Genomic DNA, 5,976 nt, shown 5'->3' with positions numbered 1-5,976 from the left:
AGCGTGCGTTTAGCAGAGAGCTAAGCGCTACAGTGCAAACGCAGTGGCTCCTCCCCCCGCGGATCCGCAGCCCCGGCCCCCATTGAAAACATCAGCAATTCCCATTCAAACCAGCACCTGGCAATCCTGCGACGCGCTATCAATACTGACTGAGCCGGGGAGGCGGCGGGGTGACGCGCCCCGTTCCGTTCCAAATGGAAATGCACCCTTTTTAATTCCGTGACGCGCTCTGCTTCCAAACCGTGCTGGCACGCGTGTGTTATCTCTATCTATCTATCTATCTATCTATCTATCTATCTATCTATCTATCTATCTATCTATTTGTTTATTTATTTATTTATTTATTTAATGGAGCGGGTCAATTTTGTATTGTTTCGGGGTACAAGGGCCATATCCCTCCAAAACGGGGTGCACGAAACAGGGTTTAAAAAACAGCTTTCGCGTTTAATAAAATCAGAATAAGTTATCACAGCAATAATCAGTGATTTACTGACGGTGGAAATGTAAGGACGCAATTCGCGGTTTAAGGGATGCTGTTGTCAACGAGATTTCCAGATGCGCCCTATTTGAAATCAATCAATCAGTACACGAACCAAATCGTTAAATAATTAAACAAAGCTTTGGCAGGGATCGCCCCCCCGCCCCCCCGCATGCATGTGTATTAGGCTGGGGAGTGGAGGTTAATAAGGTCGGGTCTCATCGGCTCAAATCGCGTCCCGAGAGATCAGCTTTAATTTCAACCCGCTGCCCAGTTCTTCAGAGCGATTACACGTACAGCGCTAGCAGCTGGCAGTGTTAAAAGAAAGAAAGAAAAGTAATCGATAGGTGATAATCTGGAAGAAAGAAAACTTAACAAGATAGATAGGGCTCTGAAAGACGCGTGATAAAAGGGGTAGATGCCAGTATAATCAGCCTGCTTGAAATCGACAATTCAAATGTGTAACCTTTGTCATAATTAGAAGTATATCTATCTATCTATCTATCTATCTATCTATCTATCTATCTATCTATCTATCTATTTCTCTCATATCTATCTATCTATCTATCTCTGTCTGTCTGTCTGTCTGTCTGTCTATCTATCTATGCTACATATACTTTGGCGTTAAGTGACGATGGCTTCACTGCGCCCTCTGCCGGTTATACGCAGAATCCACTCCAGGCTCATTTTCTGATAAGTTGGTTAATGCGCGTTTTTGCAGAGCGCTTGAACCCAACTGACGCGACTTATTTGCTAAATATATTTGGCATTCACAACAGACTTGTGTAGCGTTAACCATTAGGAATACACCAAGATAGAGGAGCGAGCTAGCCAGAATCCAACACAGATCCTTCGTATTCTTCGAATTTGTTTTTCATATAAAACCTGTCCAACCCGTTTAAAATACATTAAAGTGAAATAAATACACTGTATCAGTCTTACGAGAACGAGAAGGAATCAAATTACTCGTTTTGTCAGAATGCCGTTCTGCAAGTCGTGTTTTCCCACCATCAATCTATCAAGCTGAATTGATAACCCGTGTCTGAGAGAACGACCCTTGGAAATAACAACGCATAATACAGAAAAACAATCAAAAATCTCGCTGATAACCTTACCGTGAGCACTTTAACATCGTGGTATTGTTAAGGTTATCAGATGTGGAAATGGCTTCTTTAAAAAAAAAAATTACAATTCTCTACAAAACATATATTTAGCACAGGAAAGAAAGGCCTAGTGGTTAGAGCTGAGCAGGGACTGGGAGGGAGGGAAGCAGTGTGGCTCTAGCGGAGCTGAGGAGGGACTGGGAGGGAGGGAAGCAGTGTGGCTCTAGTGGAGCTGAGGAGGGACTGGGAGGGAGGGAAGCAGTGTGGCTCTAGTGGAGCTGAGGAGGGACTGGGAGGGAGGGAGGCAGTGTGGCTCTAGTGGAGCTGAGGAGGGACTGGGAGGGAGGGAAGCAGTGTGGCTCTAGTGGAGCTGAGGAGGGACTGGGAGGGAGGGAGGCAGTGTGGCTCTAGTGGAGCTGAGGAGGGACTGGGAGGGAGGGAGGCAGTGTGGCTCTAGTGGAGCTGAGGAGGGACTGGGAGGGAGGGAGGCAGTGTGGCTCTAGTGGAGCTGAGGAGGGACTGGGAGGGAGGGAGGCAGTGTGGCTCTAGTGGAGCTGAGGAGGGACTGGGAGGGAGGGAAGCAGTGTGGCTCTAGTGGAGCTGAGGAGGGACTGGGAGGGAGGGAAGCAGTGTGGCTCTAGTGGAGCTGAGGAGGGACTGGGAGGGAGGGAAGCAGTGTGGCTCTAGTGGAGCTGAGGAGGGACTGGGAGGGAGGGAAGCAGTGTGGCTCTAGTGGAGCTGAGGAGGGACTGGGAGGGAGGGAGGCAGTGTGGCTCTAGTGGAGCTGAGGAGGGACTGGGAGGGAGGGAAGCAGTGTGGCTCTAGTGGAGCTGAGGAGGGACTGGGAGGGAGGGAGGCAGTGTGGCTCTAGTGGAGCTGGAGCTGAGGAGGGACTGGGAGGGAGGGAGGCAGTGTGGCTCTAGTGGAGCTGAGGAGGGACTGGGAGGGAGGGAGGCAGTGTGGCTCTAGTGGAGCTGAGGAGGGACTGGGAGGGAGGGAGGCAGTGTGGCTCTAGTGGAGCTGAGGAGGGACTGGGAGGGAGGGAGGCAGTGTGGCTCTAGTGGAGCTGAGGAGGGACTGGGAGGGAGGGAAGCAGTGTGGCTCTAGTGGAGCTGAGGAGGGACTGGGAGGGAGGGAAGCAGTGTGGCTCTAGTGGAGCTGAGGAGGGACTGGGAGGGAGGGAAGCAGTGTGACTCTAGTGGAGCTGAGGAGGGACTGGGAGGGAGGGAAGCAGTGTGGCTCTAGTGGAGCTGAGGAGGGACTGGGAGGGAGGGAAGCAGTGTGGCTCTAGTGGAGCTGAGGAGGGACTGGGAGGGAGGCAGCAGTGGCTCTAGCGGAGCTGAGGAGGGACTGGGAGGGAGGGAAGCAGTGTGGCTCTAGTGGAGCTGAGGAGGAACTGGGAGGGAGGGAAGCAGTGTGGCTCTAGCGGAGCTGAGGAGGGACTGGGAGGGAGGCAGTGTGGCTCTAGTGGAGCTGAGGAGGGACTGGGAGGGAGGGAAGCAGTGTGGCTCTAGTGGAGCTGAGGAGGGACTGGGAGGGAGGGAAGCAGTGTGGCTCTAGTGGAGCTGAGGAGGGACTGGGAGGGAGGGAAGCAGTGTGGCTCTAGTGGAGCTGAGGAGGGACTGGGAGGGAGGGAAGCAGTGTGGCTCTAGTGGAGCTGAGGAGGGACTGGGAGGGAGGGAAGCAGTGTGGCTCTAGTGGAGCTGAGGAGGGACTGGGAGGGAGGGAAGCAGTGTGGCTCTAGTGGAGCTGAGGAGGGACTGGGAGGGAGGGAGGCAGTGTGGCTCTAGTGGAGCTGAGGAGGGACTGGGAGGGAGGGAAGCAGTGTGGCTCTAGTGGAGCTGAGGAGGGACTGGGAGGGAGGGAGGCAGTGTGGCTCTAGTGGAGCTGAGGAGGGACTGGGAGGGAGGGAAGCAGTGTGGCTCTAGTGGAGCTGAGGAGGGACTGGGAGGGAGGGAAGCAGTGTGACTCTAGTGGAGCTGAGGAGGGACTGGGAGGGAGGGAAGCAGTGTGGCTCTAGTGGAGCTGAGGAGGGACTGGGAGGGAGGGTAGCAGTGTGGCTCTAGAGGTTAGAAGTGTTTTTGTTCTGTCTTGTTAATGCGACTAACAGGCGAAGCAAGGAACATCCTGGCATTTCTCTGCAAGACGAATTGCGGCAGGGCTTTCTGGGGTCCCGAGAGGCTAGACTTCAAATTCCATCGCAGTGAGCGGAGAGGAGCTCGGTGCAGAGGCTCTGGGGGCCTCCTTACTGACGGTAACAGGTGTGTCGGAGCCGGCGTGAAGTACAAGTTCAGCCTCCCCAGACTGATTCGTTTTTCATTACAAATGCCAGAGAATAGACTCAGCTGCATCTCGTAAACAAGGAGCGTGTCGAACAGACGCGAGTGCTCCTGTGTTTCGCTGCCAAGTTGTGCAAACCTATCTGAGCGTGGCAGCAGTGCCAGTAAATCAAAGGTACAGTAATTACAAGATGAAAAACAAGGGAGCGATTATGGAAATTCCCGGAAAGAAAGTGTGAAGATGCAGGGCATTGCGTTTGTTTGTTTACAAGGTCACAGGACTAGAGCCACACTGCTTCCCTCCCTCCCAGTCCCTCCTCAACTCCACTAGAGCCACACTGCTTCCCTCCCTCCCAGTCCCTCCTCAGCTCCACTAGAGCCACACTGCTTCCCTCCCTCCCAGTCCCTCAGCAGCTAACCACTAGAGCCACACTGCTTCCCTCCCAGTCCCTCCTCAGCTCCACTAGAGCCACACTGCTTCCCTCCCTCCCAGTCCCTCCTCAGCTCCACTAGAGCCACGCTGCTTCCCTCCCTCCCAGTCCCTCCTCAGCTCCACTAGAGCCACACTGCTTCCCTCCCTCCCAGTCCCTCCTCAGCTCCACTAGAGCCACACTGCTTCCCTCCCTCCCAGTCCCTCCTCAGCTCCACTAGAGCCACACTGCTTCCCTCCCTCCCAGTCCCTCCTCAGCTCCACTAGAGCCACACTGCTTCCCTCCCTCCCAGTCCCTCCTCAGCTCCACTAGAGCCACACTGCTTCCCTCCCCCAGTCCCTCCTCAGCTCCACTAGAGCCACACTGCTTCCCTCCCTCCCAGTCCCTCCTCAGCTCCACTAGAGCCACACTGCTTCCCTCCCTCCCAGTCCCTCCTCAGCTCCACTAGAGCCACACTGCTTCCCTCCCTCCCAGTCCCTCCTCAGCTCCACTAGAGCCACACTGCTTCCCTCCCTCCCAGTCCCTCCTCAGCTCCACTAGAGCCACACTGCTTCCCTCCCTCCCAGCCCCTCAGCTCTACCTGCAAAGCCACACTGCTTCTCTGTAGCACAAATGAAACATCGATTTGCTGCTTCGTTGCCGAAATAATATTCCTGTTGTGCGTGTAACAGAATGTAATTGCATTTTAATTGAGAGTTAAATATCAATGAATCAAAAACATGCCAAATACCGGTCACCATGGCAACAGAACGCACCTGATCTTCAGAATGCAATCTTCTAATAAGCGAAGGTGCTAATAATTTATGATCCTCTGGAGGGGGGAGGGGTCCATATGAAGAGCAGCTCTGTAAACAAATCTCATTTCAAGACAGTAAGATAGCTCTTGAAAGTGGTGTTGGGTCAGAACGAATGGATTGAATGCCTTAATATTGAACAAAAAAACAAGGGTGCAGTTTCATCATTGCATGTATTGTGTGTGTGTGTGTGTGTGTATGAGTGAGTGTGTGTGTTCATGTCAGTGTGTGTGTGTGTGTGTGTGTGTCAGTGTGTGTGTGTGGTTGCCCTGTGAAAGATACACGTGACCCGGTCTGGATCAGGCGCTGTGTGTTTCTATAGATGAAGAGCCAGCGTCCTCTTGTGATCCTTGGGCCAGTGTGTTGTTTTGCTGGCAGCAGAGGCTCATCATTCTCTATACGCCTGCCGTAGACACATGTAACACAGACCAGATCGGTCCATGCGCCTTTTACAGCAGTGCACTCCATCGCCATCTAGTGCACAGCTAGCTTATTTGCTGCCAGTAAAAGAAGAGTGTGAGATCACAGGATGGGGGTAGTTCTATCAAAACGTGCTGGCTGGTCTGGTTTCTTTTTGGTTGTGGATCAAACAGTTGTCTGTTCCGTGCTGCGTTTTCAGCGCAATGGGCTCCCCTGAGCTCCATTGTGTTTTTGCAAACATGAAGTCCCATCCCGTCATTTTTTTATTGTGTGTATCTTTGACCCCCACCCCGCAGTCAGGGACGAACGGAAGTCTGTGGTGGACATCTCTCCATTGTTTTTTCGGCAGGCTGGAGCCAGGCAGGAAACGGGACGTCCCATGTGAGCAGGAATGAATCCGCTAGTGTTGGAGTGACTGCTGAACTATTAAATTGGGCACATGCGAGCTGTCAAACACGGGCACTGTGCAAA

This window comes from Polyodon spathula, chromosome 44 (assembly GCF_017654505.1).
Source record: "Polyodon spathula isolate WHYD16114869_AA chromosome 44, ASM1765450v1, whole genome shotgun sequence".
In the NCBI taxonomy this organism is placed as follows: domain Eukaryota; kingdom Metazoa; phylum Chordata; class Actinopteri; order Acipenseriformes; family Polyodontidae; genus Polyodon; species Polyodon spathula.
The sequence above is the reverse complement of the archived record's forward strand: the minus strand, read 5'-3'. Positions refer to the sequence as shown.